Genomic DNA, 14,290 nt, shown 5'->3' with positions numbered 1-14,290 from the left:
ATCCCTGTGAAAAGAGACACACTGAAGACAAGTTAATGGAGAAAGATATAGGGTTTTATTAGAAGAAGCTTCCACGTTCAAACTCAGGGGGTTTTTCCCCTCAGGTCAGGAAGTTACAGGGTTTATATACCTGCTTTTAACATCCAATCAGAATTCTCATTTCTCTGTAATGCCCACCCAAAAGTTCTGCTAATCTACCCCCTTTGTCATGGGGGGGCATTTGGGCCTTCTCCTGTTGTTTGTCTTCTGTTATCTTGCAGGTGTCTGCTGAAAAACAGCTCGGCCTTGACAAGGCCTGCAAGCAGTTCCCAACTCGTGAAAAAGGCACTTTAATATTCACATCTAAAATCAGAGTAACTCAGCAGGGACTATATGATTCTAAGACCTTCTAAAATTACATTAAATTCTTAGGCATCATTTCCCCCCTTTAGAGACCTGACAAATCTATTATTTTGTCCAGTCTCTACTATTTAACCTACTTCACTCTACATCACTAACAAATATGTACTAATCTGATTACACACACACACACACACTACTACATATTATTTTTGATTACAGAATTTCTGGAAATTAGAACTTAGCTCTTGTCTAGTTTGCGCAATTCGTCTTAGGCCCAACACCATAGAGGTGCATAGCGACAGCAACCTTGAGTGGTACAGTGGGATATTAAACTCATACTGATCACGACTAGAATCAAAACAAACAGCCATTTTAGCCAGGTCCATTATTTGCAACCATGAAGTAAGTGCATTCAAGATGTTCTCAAGATCCCAGGATTTAGCATCAAGAGTCACCTGGTGTATGATTTCAGTTTGTTTTGAAATTTATTTTAGATCTGTATTGACCCTCCCACTCTGGTCTATGTAAGAGCAGCAGCTGGTATTAATGACCTTGCACACACCTCCTTGTGAGGCCAGTAAGAAATCAGGGGCCATTCGGTTTTGTAAAACCACATGAGACAAACTACTGACCCCTTCTTGTATGGCCTTAATTGCATCCATGGTTCTATTTTCGATAGACTCCACAACGGCCGAGATGTTAATGATTGCCTTCTCTAGCTCAAATACCCCAAAAGCAGGAATAAGAACTCTGAGTATGCTGTGGAAAGTCGTGGAGCCCACAAGAGGGTTGACAGATCTTCTCACCCTTTTTACCTGGGCTCCCATTCCTCCAATGTGATTGGATATTGTTATGTGTGGGATTACAGCTCCAAGAGCACAAGCACGATCTTTTCAAAAGGTAGAATTTTCCATGCTTGGTCACCACACAACCAATACCACCCCTCACCCTTTGGTGGGATCATTTTCCAGGGTGTTTTTACCATTTTTGTAATGAACATTGATGGTACCCTTATTTTTGTTTGGGCATCATGGCATTATGGAGGGAGGGTGGCTTTCCCGGTGGCATTATGACCACACAAGGTACAGCGTAATGCTCAGGAGTCAAACCAGTCAGGGGTATTGGTAAGTTTGTCTCAGGGACGTGTGCCCATCTTCCAGCTGACAAAAAAATCGAGTGGTACATGGGTCTGCGGCCTCTACTAAGGCTTGTCTCGTTCATCAAGACGCCAATTAAAGGCCAACTGTTCTCCCTGTCAACCGTTGGTATTTGAGTACAAATCCAACAGTGACTTTTGTTGAGGATTGTGGATATGTTTTGGACTAAAGCCACATGCAAATTCTGGTCCCAAATTTGGATCCCGGCTATTAGCTGTGTAGGCAGCAAGCACAGGAAAAACAGTTTACACCACTTTTTCATCTGCATCAGTTTCACTCTCTTTGACTATCTCAGGAGGAAAGGCTTTCTTGACTCTGGAATAATGGATCCAAGGTCCTTTTTCAGCTACTTTGACTGCAGTGAGGGTGGTCAACAGGACTTGGTATGGGCCTCTCCACTTAGATGTAAGGGTGTCTCCGTCCCACCATCAGATATAGACCCAATCTCCGGGTTGGAACAGATGTGCAGGGGTATCCAATCCCAAGGGTCTGGACAGCACAACAAATCTCTGGAGTTTCTGCAAAGTAGAACTCAAAGACATTAAATATTTCTGCAAATCTACTTTTCCCCTCATATGTATTTCTCCTGGAATGTGTGGAATTTGGTATGGCCTGCCATGCAATATTTCGTAGGGACTCAAATTGTCCCTCCGTCTAGGTTGTATACGGATTCTCAACAGAGCTAATGGCAAGGCCTGAACCCATGTCATAGATGTCTCTTGACAGATTTTAGTCATTTGGGTCTTAAGAGTACAATTCATATGTTCCACTTTACTGCTTGCCTGATGTCTATATGCTGTATGCAAGTCCCATTCAATCCCCAGGATTCAACTGACTTCCCCCACTACTGTGGCCACAAAATGCTGCCCCCTATCTGAGGACATTCCTAATGGAACTCCAACCTTGGAATTATATGACTGAGCAAAACTTTTACCACCTCCTTTGCTGTATTGGTGCGACAGGGGTAAGCTTCAGGCTATCTACTGAAAGTATCAACCAAGACCAGTATGTATCGGTACCCTTCTTTACGTGGCAACTCAGGAAAATCTATCTGCCAATAATCTCCTGGAAGGTCTCCAACCTTCGTCACTCCTAGCACTACCCTTTTCGTGGTATCAGGATTGTTTCGGCGACAGATTTCACATTTTTGTACTATCGATTGTACAATTTCAGTCATTTTTACCCCTATCACTATTTCCTTTAAGAGTTTTACAAGATTCTTAATCCCTAAATGGGTAGTCTCATGTTCTCTCAGAGTTAGCTCACGCAGAACTTGAGGTGGAACTACAATCTGTCCTGTAGGGGTAACAGCCCATCCACTTTCTTTGATTTCAGCTTTTAAGGATTCAATTAACTGATGATATTTTCTACTATAATTTGGGGTGAACCCTGATAAGTCAACCTGCTTTTGTGATATTACCGCTAAGATACCTTTCTCTGCAACCCCTTTTGCCGTACAATCGGCAAAATGATTTCCCAATTCTGGAGTTGTTTTCCCTTTCTGATGGGCTTTGCAATGCATAATAGCCACCTCTGTGGGTTTCCAAATGCTTTGCAGGAGTGCAAGAATTTCTTCAGCATGTTTGATTCCACTCCCTTGGGCTGTTAATAGCCCTCTCTCCTTCCAGATAACTGCATGGGCGTGCACGACGCTGAACACATATTTTGAATCCGTCCAAATATTCACTCTCCGACCTTCACTTAATTCTAGAGCTCTTGTTAACCCAATCAATTCAGCTTTCTGCGATGACACATCTGAAGGGAGGGCCTTTGCTTCAATTACTTTATCCGCAGTAGTTACTGCATACCCTGTCATTCTTTTACCCTCTCGAATGAAACTGCTTCCGTCAGTATACAGTTCCCAATCTGGATCTTCTAAGGGTTTGTCCCTTAGGTCTGGTCTGCTGGAGAATGTCTCCTCGATGGTCTGCATGCAGTCGTTCTCGAGAGCATTATCAGTTGCAGATGTTGAGGACAAAAACATAGCAGGGTTGACTATAGATGTTGTTTTCAGAACAAAATCCTCCTCTAGCAATATAGCTTGATACTTAAGCATTCTGCTAGGAGACAACCAATGACCCCCCTTTTGTTCAAGGACTGTTAGAACTGCATGGGGTACATACACAACCATTTGCTGCCCTAGGGTGAGTTTTCGGGCCTCTTGGATCAACGTAACCGTTGCTAACACAGCCCTCAAACACCCTGGCCACCCTTGGCTAACAGTGTCCAGCTGTTTTGAAAAGTACGCGACAGGTCTTCGGTGATTGCCAAGTAATTGTGACAGTACCCCTAGAGCGAAAGTCAGCCGCTCATAGGTAAACAACTCAAATGGTTTAGTCAGGTCTGATAATCCCAACGCTGGAGCCATCATAAGAGTGCGTTTCAACTATTTGAATGCAGCTCTGGTATTATCTGACCATACCAGAAGTCCTCTCTCCGCGGTTTTAAGCGCTCCATACAAGGGTCTCGCTAACAACCCGTAGTCAGGTATCCAAAGATGACACCAGTTTACCATTCCTAGGAAAGCTTGCATTTCTCTCACCGTGCGTGGCTCTGGAAGATCACAGATGACTTTCTTCCGTTCTGTGCTGAGACGTCTACATCCACAGAAGATTTCAAGTACCAAATAGACTACTGTCTCTTTAGCAATTTGCGCTTTCCCTTTTGTGACTCGGTATCCACTCTGTCCTAAGAAATTCAACAGACTTATAGTTAGCTGGATGCATTTATCTCGACTCTCTGCCCCGACCAAGAGGTCGTTGACGTATTGTAGAAGCACTCCCCTGGTTTCCTGTCTTCTCCAATCCTCCAGCTCTTTCGCTGTTTTCCAAATATGGTTAAACTATTTTTGAAGCCCTGGGGTAACACACTCCAGGGTCAGTTGGACTTTGCATCCAGTTTCAGGATTGTCCCATTCAAAAGCAAAAAGCTCTTGACTATCTTTGTGCACAGGGATGCAGAAAAAGGCATCTTTGAGATCTAGTACAGTAAACCACCCTAGGTTATCTGTCAATCTAGTCAGGAGGGTGTAGGGATTGGCTCCAACTGGGTAAATATCCTCTGTTATTTTATTGATGGCCCTTAAATCCTGTACTAATCGGTAACTTTTACCATCAGCCTTTTTCACTGGCAGTATTGATTCACATTCAACCAGTAATCGAAATTTGAGGAATTTTTCAATTATAGGTACAAGCCCTATACGACTCTCCATTTTCAGGGAATATTGTTTCAGCCTCCTGGGTTTTGCACCCGGTTTTAGCGCTATACTTTTTGGCTCTACTTGCTTTGATCTCCTGGGACAATCACTGGCCCACACAGCAGAATCAACAGCTTTTTCTACCTCAGTGGAGATTTCACTATGGCTTTCCTGTACAAAGAGAGTAGCTGCTTCCATATATTTAGTTTCTGGAATTATGACTTTTATTTCTCCCCCCTTAGTGAATTTAATTTCGGCTTCCAATTTCTCTAAAAGATCTTTACCTAACAAAGATTTAGGAGAGTTTGGCATATAGAGAAATTGATGAATTACCCACTGTTTGCCTAATTTAAATTTTAGAGGTTGAAAGAAAGGCCTTGTTTCTGTCACTCCTGTAGCACCACCTACCCATACAGTATCGTGATTCAGTTTCCCCTCCAAAGTATTCAATACAAAATATGTTGCCCCTGTGTCCACCAGAAATTCAACATTGTCCTTTCCCAGCTTAGCTATAACCAGAGGTTCTGCTGGGGAGATATCCTCCGGTCCCTGTCACTCGTCATTGACATGCATCTGGGGAACTGATTCTGGAAACTTGCTTGTGGGTTTCTTTTTCTTAAGGAGTGGACAGTCCTTTTTCCAGTGTCCTTCCTTTTTACAAAAGGTGCACTGACTCTGTCCCAAAGACAAACTCTTTGGAGGTGCCTTCTTCTTATCAGATTTCTTTGGATGGTGTGGTTCGCTTCTGTGGCGACATTCAGGTGTTTTCTTCTCTTTTGTAGCTGAATCTCTATTTCTATATACTGTCCAGGCAACATCCAAACATTTACCAATATCTGTATTTTCCCCTAACTTTTGCAACTTCTTCCTTATGTCTGCAGCAGCCTGGCCTATATACAGGAAGACAAGGTATGATCTCCCTGGCTCTGCCTCAGGATCCATATTGGTGTATTTGGTCATAGCCTCCCGCAGTCTCTTAAGATAGTCTGTTGAAGATTTCTCCATACCTTGCTTTACTGTATATATTTTTGACCAGTTCATTGCTTTATGGATAGCACGCCACAAGCCATACACAACCTAGTTCCGGTAATTCCTCAACTTCTCCATGTTAGCTGGCGTATTTGGGTTCCACTCAGGGTTCCATAAAGGGAAAATTTCACCAACAGTGCCTTGCAGCTGGTTGGCTACTATATGCGAATCAATTGCATCTCTAGCAGCCCTCCGCACCATTTCCCTATCTGTTTGATCTAATAACATCTCTAACATGGTCTCTAAGTCCCCCCAGTCTGGGTTCTGGGATTCTATGGCTCTTTCTACGAAGTTGGCCACCTGATTTGGGTTATCTCTATATTCCCCAACTCCAGCCTTCCATTGCTGCAGTTCAACCAGGAAAAAAGGTACCTTTATTAAAATTGGACCTTGAACACCTACAGCTTGCCTTAGAGGAGCCTTCATAGCTGGTTCTGGTCCCTTCTTTTTCGATCGGAGCCTTGAAGCCACAGGATCTCAGGCTGCAAGAACCTCTCAAGTTCTTTTTCCCCTTCTGGTAGCTGCTATCATTTTCTCCTCCTCAGAGCTAAAATCTGAATCATCTGAATCTGATTCTGTACTTTTATCTGTATCTGAATCTGTTCTTCTTTTATAAGGAGGTTGTCCTCTCCATTTTCTTGCAGCTATGGTCTTCTTTCTCACAGGACCAGTGGCTTCGGATTGAGATGCACCTGTCTCTTTAAGAGAAGTTGCTTCCATTCTTAGGATATTATATTGCACTGCAGCCTGAGGGCCAGCAGTACTAATTATCCTCACCCCAGTCCCCAATTGTCCAGGATCCTGAAGAACAGGGGCTACAGGTACTCCTGTTCCTGTGCTATCACCTATACCAAGTGATCTGCTTTGCATAATGGCAGCACTTTGGAAGCGATAGGCTGCTTGATAGCTCTGGCCTATCGTTCTTGTCTCCTTTCCCATACTCACTACAATTCCTCCCCCAGCAGATCCCTGTAGGGAACCAGTAACTGCCTGCATCACAGCAGAGGGGCGCTTGGGTAGCTTGGGTACTAGGGGGCGCTTGGGTAGCACTGGCAGGAGCAGCGCAGGTTGCAGGGCACCCTATTTCCCCTCGCCATGGAGCCAGCAGCCACGGGCACCACAGCAGGGGGCGCTCTGGGAGCCCCAGCGGCAGCTGTATCAGCAGCCCCACTATTCGTTTCTCTACTCACGACAATGGCGGCGGCGACGGCCGCCGCTGCAAGATCAACCCCGCCTAGACCCGGCCTTCTGCCCATGGTAGCAGCCACAGCGGCAGCCGCCGCAGCGGCCGCCTGCCAAGCACCCGCTAAGCCCGCTCCCTGCGCCACGGCCGCAGCAGCGGCGGCAGGGATAGCTGGACCCTCGTCGGCTCCGGGCGGTTCTTCTTTCACACGGACTACAGCGGGTGCGCCAGCGGGGGTAGCGACGCCGCCAGGGGCTGCCGCGGCCGCATGAACAGCGGCGGCCCCACCCTCAGCAGCGGCGGCCCCGGCGCCAGCGGCGCCGCCGGGGGCAAAGGCAGCTGCAGAACCGGCCGCGGTGGCCCCGCCCCAGCCCCGGCCCTGGCGGCCCGGGCCGCGGCGGCCCCGACGCCGGAGACGCCGGCGGCCGCGCGCGCCGCAACACTAGCGCTGGCGTCGATATGGGCAGGGGCAGGAACGGCAGCGGCCCCAAGAGGGGTACCCACAGACCCGGCGGGGACAGCCCCGCCCGCTAAGACGGCAGTGGCACTGGCCGCGGCCCCGCCCGCCTCCCCTTTCACAACGGCAGGGGCGGGAACGATGGCCTCAGAGGTCCGCCCCTGGGCGTGAGCCCCCGGGGCGGCAGGGGTGGGCACTGTGGAGGCAGAAACCACCCCTTGGGAGGGGCCCACGTCTGCAGCAGTGGCGGGTGCCCCACCCACAGCAGGGGTGGGGATCGGGGCGGCAGAAACCATTCCCTGGGAGGGGCTGGCAGCCGCGGCAGAGGTGGGCAATGCCGGCCCCGGGGCGGAGACTGGGGCAGCAGAGGCCAGCCCCTGGGAGCGGCTAACAGCTGTAGCAGGGGCAGATGCCCCACCCATTGCAGGGGTGGGGAGCGGGGCGGCAGAAGCCACCCCCTGGGACGGGCTGTGGGCTGGACCCCCCGCGACTCCCCCCGAAGCTGTGCCACCAGCCGCAGCCGGGAGGTGGGCGGGGCCAGCCGCCACAGCGGGCACAGCTAGAGCCCCCCTCCCCCCCGCTCCCCCCAGCTCCCCCGCGGGCGCAGCCGCACCCACAGCTGGGAAATGTCTCCAGCGCAAATTGGGGGAAATTAACGAATCTATATCCTCCAAAGTCTCCGCTGGAGGGATCTTTGGGATACATATCTTTTTCTTTCCTTGCTTCTCACTTCTGCCTAGATCCATTATTGGCATGTCCCCTGGTGTGGTAAGTGGCTCAGCTATTAAATCAGTTTCAGAACCACCATTGTTCCTTTGATTTTGACGCTCTATCAGCATCAGAAATAAATATGCATACCTGGCCTCACTCTATTTCTGATCTCTGTGTAAGCATGACAATAACTGGAGCACTAAACTGCTCCTCAGAGTTCCATATTTTGGCCAATTTGTATCATTTTTCTTAGCATAACATGGCCAAACCTCTGTGCTTAATTCTGTAAGTTCTTGTTGTGTTAGCTTCTTCTGAGAACCAACTAGATCATACAAATTTCTTAGAATATGTCCTAGAGGTGCATCATCAGGGATTTCGCTGCATAGAGAATACAAAAGACCTATTTTCTGAGCAAACTACTGCTATTAAGGGAGAACAAGTGTCCTTCTCCCCCACTTTCCAACTCCGTAAAACTTTTAACAGCTCTCAGAGTGGGCAACGCCCCTCTGCAAACGGAGTGGATCTAGGTGGGTAATTGCAGTTCTGGACCCTTGCCAGAACTCCCGGGCAAGAAAATTTTGGACAGCTGCCACTTTGTACCAATTACGAGCGAGTTCAGAGATATCAGAAGAATGCAGATACAGGAAAAGCAATTAGGGGAAGAGAAATTCAGTGACCCAGGTCTTTTCGCTCGTTCAACAATCGGGAGGCTTGCCCAACTCAAACCCCCGTCCTTTGCCCCTTACGAGGCTTATGTATTTGCCCAGGTTTTCCAATACTTAGCTATGCAAGTAACCCTCAATCTTACCTCCTAAAACCGGTCCGTTGGAGCTGCTGGGGCGGTGCCTCCCGGTCGAGATGGAAAGGAAACCTCCTTGATGTTCGTGCCGGCAAATGGGGTCCTCCTTTCGATGCTAACTTCTCGATCAGGGTCAGTCGCCCCCAGGCGTCTCCTCCGTCCCACTAGAGTCAACAAAACTGATGCCTTGGATCGTCTATCCCTGTGAAAAGAGACACACTGAAGACAAGTTAATGGAGAAAGATAATAGGGTTTTATTAGAAGAAGCTTCCCCGTTCAAACCCGGGGGGGGGGGGGTTCTCTCAGGTCAGGAAGTTACAGGGTTTATATACCTGCTTTTAACATCCAATCAGAATTCTAATTTCTCTGTAATGCCCACCCAAAAGTTCTGCCAAACTACCCGCTTTGTCATGGGGGGGAATTTGGGCCTTCTCCTGTTGTTTGTCTTCTGTTATCTTGCAGGTGTCTGCTGAAAAACAGCTCAGCCTTGACAAGGACTGCAAGCAGTTCCCAACTCGTGAGAAAAGCACTTTAATATTCACATCTAAAATCAGAGTAACTCAGCAGGGACTATATGATTCTAAAACCTTCTAAAATTACATTAAATTCTTAGGCATCACCTTCACCACTAAACCATATCCCCAGGTGCCACATCCAGACATCTTTGGGACTTTTTCAGGGATGGTGACTCAGACATTTCCCTGGGCAGACTTTTTCAATGCTTGGCAGCTCTTTCAGGGAAGATTGTTATAGGCAGCTAGGCGTTGGCTAGAATATTAGTATTTATTTTATTTATTAAGAAAAAAATAAGTAACATTATTTATTAAGAAAAAACCCAGAAATTGATTTTAATAAGTGATATCAGTGTCCAGCTCAGTTAGCCCCAGCCTCAGTGATTTCAGCTCTTTGTGAAGGCAAGAGAGGAGCAATACAGTGCTTGCAACGTGGCAGAACACTGGACGACCTAGGAGACCAGCTCCCAAAAGGTTCGTACTGGACTTGGGCCAAAACCTCATTTATATTCACTTTTTTGTCATAGGCCACGCCCCCTTGCGCAGACGCAGTTCATGTCTTTCGCAAGAGTTGTGCAAACTTTGTCCCTTCTGCGCATGCCCAGTTCCTGTATTTCGTAAGAGTTACGCAAACTGTGTCCCTTCTGCGCATGCTCAGTTCTGTGGCGCAACATTCTGCATTGTGTAAGCTTGAAGTATTGCGTAGTAGTTGCCGTTCAGTGGCCGCTGGGCTGGTCCCATGACTTTCCATGCGGCTGGCTGAAGATGGCGGTAATAGAGTTTCTAAGATGACTGGGCTACTCCACGTAGGGGTCTGGTCACAGCACTGCGGTGGTGGTTCACCCTGATGCGGCCGTGGGGCTGAGGTGGTTCCGGGAGTGAAGTGGGTAGTGGCAGCCACAGATACGGTGGCCACTCCAGGCGGTGGCTGACCTGTCTCATATGCTGAACCAGTGGTGGGCTTGGCAGGAGATCGAAATTTTATTTATTAAAAAAACCAGTGAACTGGAGTGTGGATAACTCGGGACGGGGAGAGTGGATGCAGTGTCTGTTCCAAGGGAGAAGGGCAGGGGGGTCCCGGGATGGACCGAGGTGGGAAGGGGGACGGGGACCGGGAGGGAGCTTTGGCGCTGCACGGTTTGGCAGCCATGGGCAGAGCCGGGCAGGCAAAAGCCGGTGGCTGGCACGAGCAGCCTTGGGGCTGGGGTCAGCACCGGCGGCAGTGCCAGCTGGGTGAAGAAACCGGGACGGGGCTGGGGGAGAAAAAAAGGAGGGGGGAACGGGGGACCAGCGGGCTAGCAAAACCGGGCTGGGGTTACGGGATTTGGTTCCCAGCGGGGCGGCTGGCGACAAAACTTCGGAGCGGGGTTATGGGGTGTGGAGGGTGTTTTAGCTGGCGTGGGGCTGCACAGATCTGGTGCGGGGATCGTTTGGGGAGACGGGGAGGGCAGCCTAGGTTTGGAGAAGGGCTTTGCCAAATTTTGGGGGGGACCCGCGGGATTGAGAAAGAGCACAGGGTCGGGGGGGTTGTCCGGGTGCTGGCTTGGGATGGGGGGGAAAGATCACTATAGCGATACTCGTGTCCGAGGGTGGGAGAGGCTTGATAAGGGAAAAAAAAAACTGGGGGGGAGAAGGGGTAGATGCCGGGCTGAGAAGTACTGAAACCAGGATGGACTGAAGGGGGGGGAAGGGAGGAGGGGGTTTACAGGAATGCAGCCGAGCCAGAGGTAGGCTTCTCCCAACCCCCTGCGGTGGGGGTCTGGAAGGTTGTAGTTTCGATTCTTTTGTCTCTTTAATCCTGGTTTCTTATCTTTGTGGCTCCTGCAAAAAAAAACCAAAACTGTCCCGTGCTGGGTTTCAACAGATTTTTAAACATATATATACACTTCTACATTAAAATAAAAATCATCAAATAAAATTTCACTTTGAGTTTAGCAAATTAATAAATTTCATCTATCACAAGATCATCCCTTGTGGCCTTTAAATATCCTTTGAAGTAAATGTCCCTTCTCTCTGACACTTCCATGTCTTCAATCCCTTCCACAAGCCTTGGCTCTGCACCACAAAACCCCTGATTTCCAGTGACAACAATTCCCAGTGGTGCTGCTCCACTTGGGCTAGGATTCAGGTGAATGGTTCACCAGGATTACAAAGGATAATGACTCCTCCTTTGTTTCCCACCCTGGCTGAGCACTTGATGTTTCTGCCTGTTCCCATCTCTACCATGCAAGAGCTCCTGGTGCCATCAGGGAGTTTGTCCTGGCTTGACTGGAACAGTCCAGGGACACTTCCCTGCTCAGCTGGGTCAGTCAAGGCATAGGAGGAGCTTCTGAGGTCAGGCCCAAGGATGGGGCTGGGCCTTAGAACAGGTTGCCCAGGGATCTGGCAGAGTCACCATTCCTGGAGGGGCTTACAAGGGGTGTGGATGTGACACCTGGGGACATGGTTTATAGGTGGACTTGGCAGTGCTGGATTGTGGTTGGACTCAGTGACCTTGGAGGGCTTTTTCAACCTCAGTGATACTATGATGCAATGATTCATCAACTCTATGATTCTGATAATTCTTCTCCTGCAATCAACACACATCCTGAAAATTCACATTCTGACATGACAGAAATGGTATTGACATTTCCTTGAATGTATCGAATCATTTCAATTGATAAAAATATGTTATTTAAAACTCAAAATATCAAAGAAAATTCTTTGGTTTTCAGGCTGAGCTGTACTGACTCACCAACACCACCCAGTGCTACTGAAGGCTCAAGTGTATTTGAGGTCCTTGCCTGGCACTGGCAGCTGTCACAGAGGACCTGCAGGACATCAGGAGCCCTTTGGAGCTGCAGATGGAACTTGGGCAGAGGGTCCCAGGGAAACTACATAAGAGCATCAGGTATTTGTGTCCCTGTAACACAAGGATGAGAAGCAAAAAGAATACTAAAAGCTTAACATTTTTTTCCCTCTGGATGGTTTTTGTATTCCTTTCTGCCTAGAAAAGTTCCCAGTGTCCCAGTTAAACCCTTCCTGCCCAGCACTGCCCTTTCCCCACCTCACACAAGGAGTTTCCTGAGGTTTCTGAGGTGGAGCTCTCTCACCTGACACAGGGGACCAGTGACCAGTGTCAGTGACACCCCTGGGTTTGGATGACCAACTTTGCATTCATCTCACACATCCGTTAAAGTGGCTTCCTGTAAGAGTTCCTAAATCATCAAATCACTTTTCCTTTCCATCCCCTCCAGGGTACAGGATGTGTGACTCTGGTTTAGGAGAAGAAATAGGTGGGAATGGTCTCACTTGGACCTCACAGGAGGCATCGAGCTCACAGGCCCTTGTTCTGCTGAGGGAACCTGCTCGACATCTCCTGGGAAAGCAGCATGGAGGGCTCTGGGCACTCCAGGAGATGCCTGTCATGCATGGGGGAAAACTTCCCGACCCAGGTAATAGGAGGTCTTTCCAGGGGGGATGTGTTACTGGATCTTTCGTCACCAAGACAAGTGATGACCAGTGGTGTCCTGGGCTGCCTCCAAAGCAGCCTGGGCAGCAGGGGAGGGGGATTCTGCCCCTCTGCCTTGTAAAGTGAGACCCCCTCCTGCAGAGCTGCCTCCAGCTCTGGGGTCCCAGCACAGCAAGGACATGGACCTTGTTGGAGTGAGTCCAGAAGAGGCACCAAGATGATCAGAGTGATGGAGCAGCTCTGACATGAGGAAAGGCTGAGAGAATTGGGATTGTTTAGCTAGGAGAAGAGAACCTTTGAGGTGACCTAATTGTGGCCTTCCAGGACCTGAAAGGAGCCAACAAAGAAATGGAGAGAGACTGTTACAAGGGCCAGGAGTGACAAGACAAGGGGGAATGGCTTCACACTGCCAAAGAGTAGGTTTAGATGAGACTTTAGGAAGTAATTTTTTTTTTCTAAGGGTGCGGAGGAACTTGCACAGGTTTCCCAAAGAAGCTGTGACTGCCCCATCCTTGGAGTGTTCAAGGCCAGATTGGACAGAGCTCTGGGTAACCTGGTCTAGTGGAAGGTGCCCCTGTCCATGTCACAGGGGTTGGAACTCGATGATCTTTTAAGGGCCCTGAAATTCAGAACATTTTTTGATTCTGAGTTACTTCAAGTAACTGTGAAAGACCCCAACGTTTTGAGCTCATTGGGTAAAATGTCACCTTCCAAAAAGGGGAATTAAAAGCAGGAATGCAAAAAGACCCATAAGGTCCAGCCCCATAGAAAGGGAAAATGATATTTCTTATGCTGTGGGTGCAGAAGGCAGTAAGTGTTGGTTTGTGCCTCAGAACACTCAAGCAGATATGAGCAAGTGAAAAACCAAGGCAAACACTGAGCAGAGTGAGGGACAGTGAGTGGGGGCCTGACATGCAGAAGGATGCACATTGCTGGGGGAGGAACTGGTTTTCCTGTGCCATGACCAGGGCACATCCCACTGGAGGAAAAGCCCCAGGCCAGCCCCTGCACATTGAAGGCCACAGGCACAACTGCAGAGTGACTTGGTGGCACCTCTGCCAGGGAGAGCCTGAAACCCCAAATGCATCTTGGCAGCAGCAGGTCCTGCCAGTCCATGGCCAGGAGCCCTCCTTTGGCAGCCCAGCCTGGTGGCCCCCACTGCAGAGTGGTGTTATTTCTTTCCAAGCTCTGCTCCCCAACACAGTGTGACCTCAGCACTGGCTTTATCCCAGCCCTTGTGCCTGAACCCTGCAAAGCCTGAAGGTCACAAGTCCCCCCTGTCTCTGTCAGCCCCTGGGTCAGGGGAAGGGAAAGGCCAGTGAAGGGGCTGGGCTTGGCTGTTCAATATGGGGCCCAGCAGAGAAGAGGAGTCGAAGGAGTGGATGGGGAGAGATGGGCAAATGCAACACAAATTATGGTGTTGAGAATGAGGCCACTTCTGTAACATGAGTCT

Source organism: Pithys albifrons, chromosome 26 (assembly GCF_047495875.1).
Source record: "Pithys albifrons albifrons isolate INPA30051 chromosome 26, PitAlb_v1, whole genome shotgun sequence".
Classification (NCBI taxonomy): Eukaryota; Metazoa; Chordata; class Aves; order Passeriformes; family Thamnophilidae; genus Pithys; species Pithys albifrons.
The sequence above is the reverse complement of the archived record's forward strand: the minus strand, read 5'-3'. Positions refer to the sequence as shown.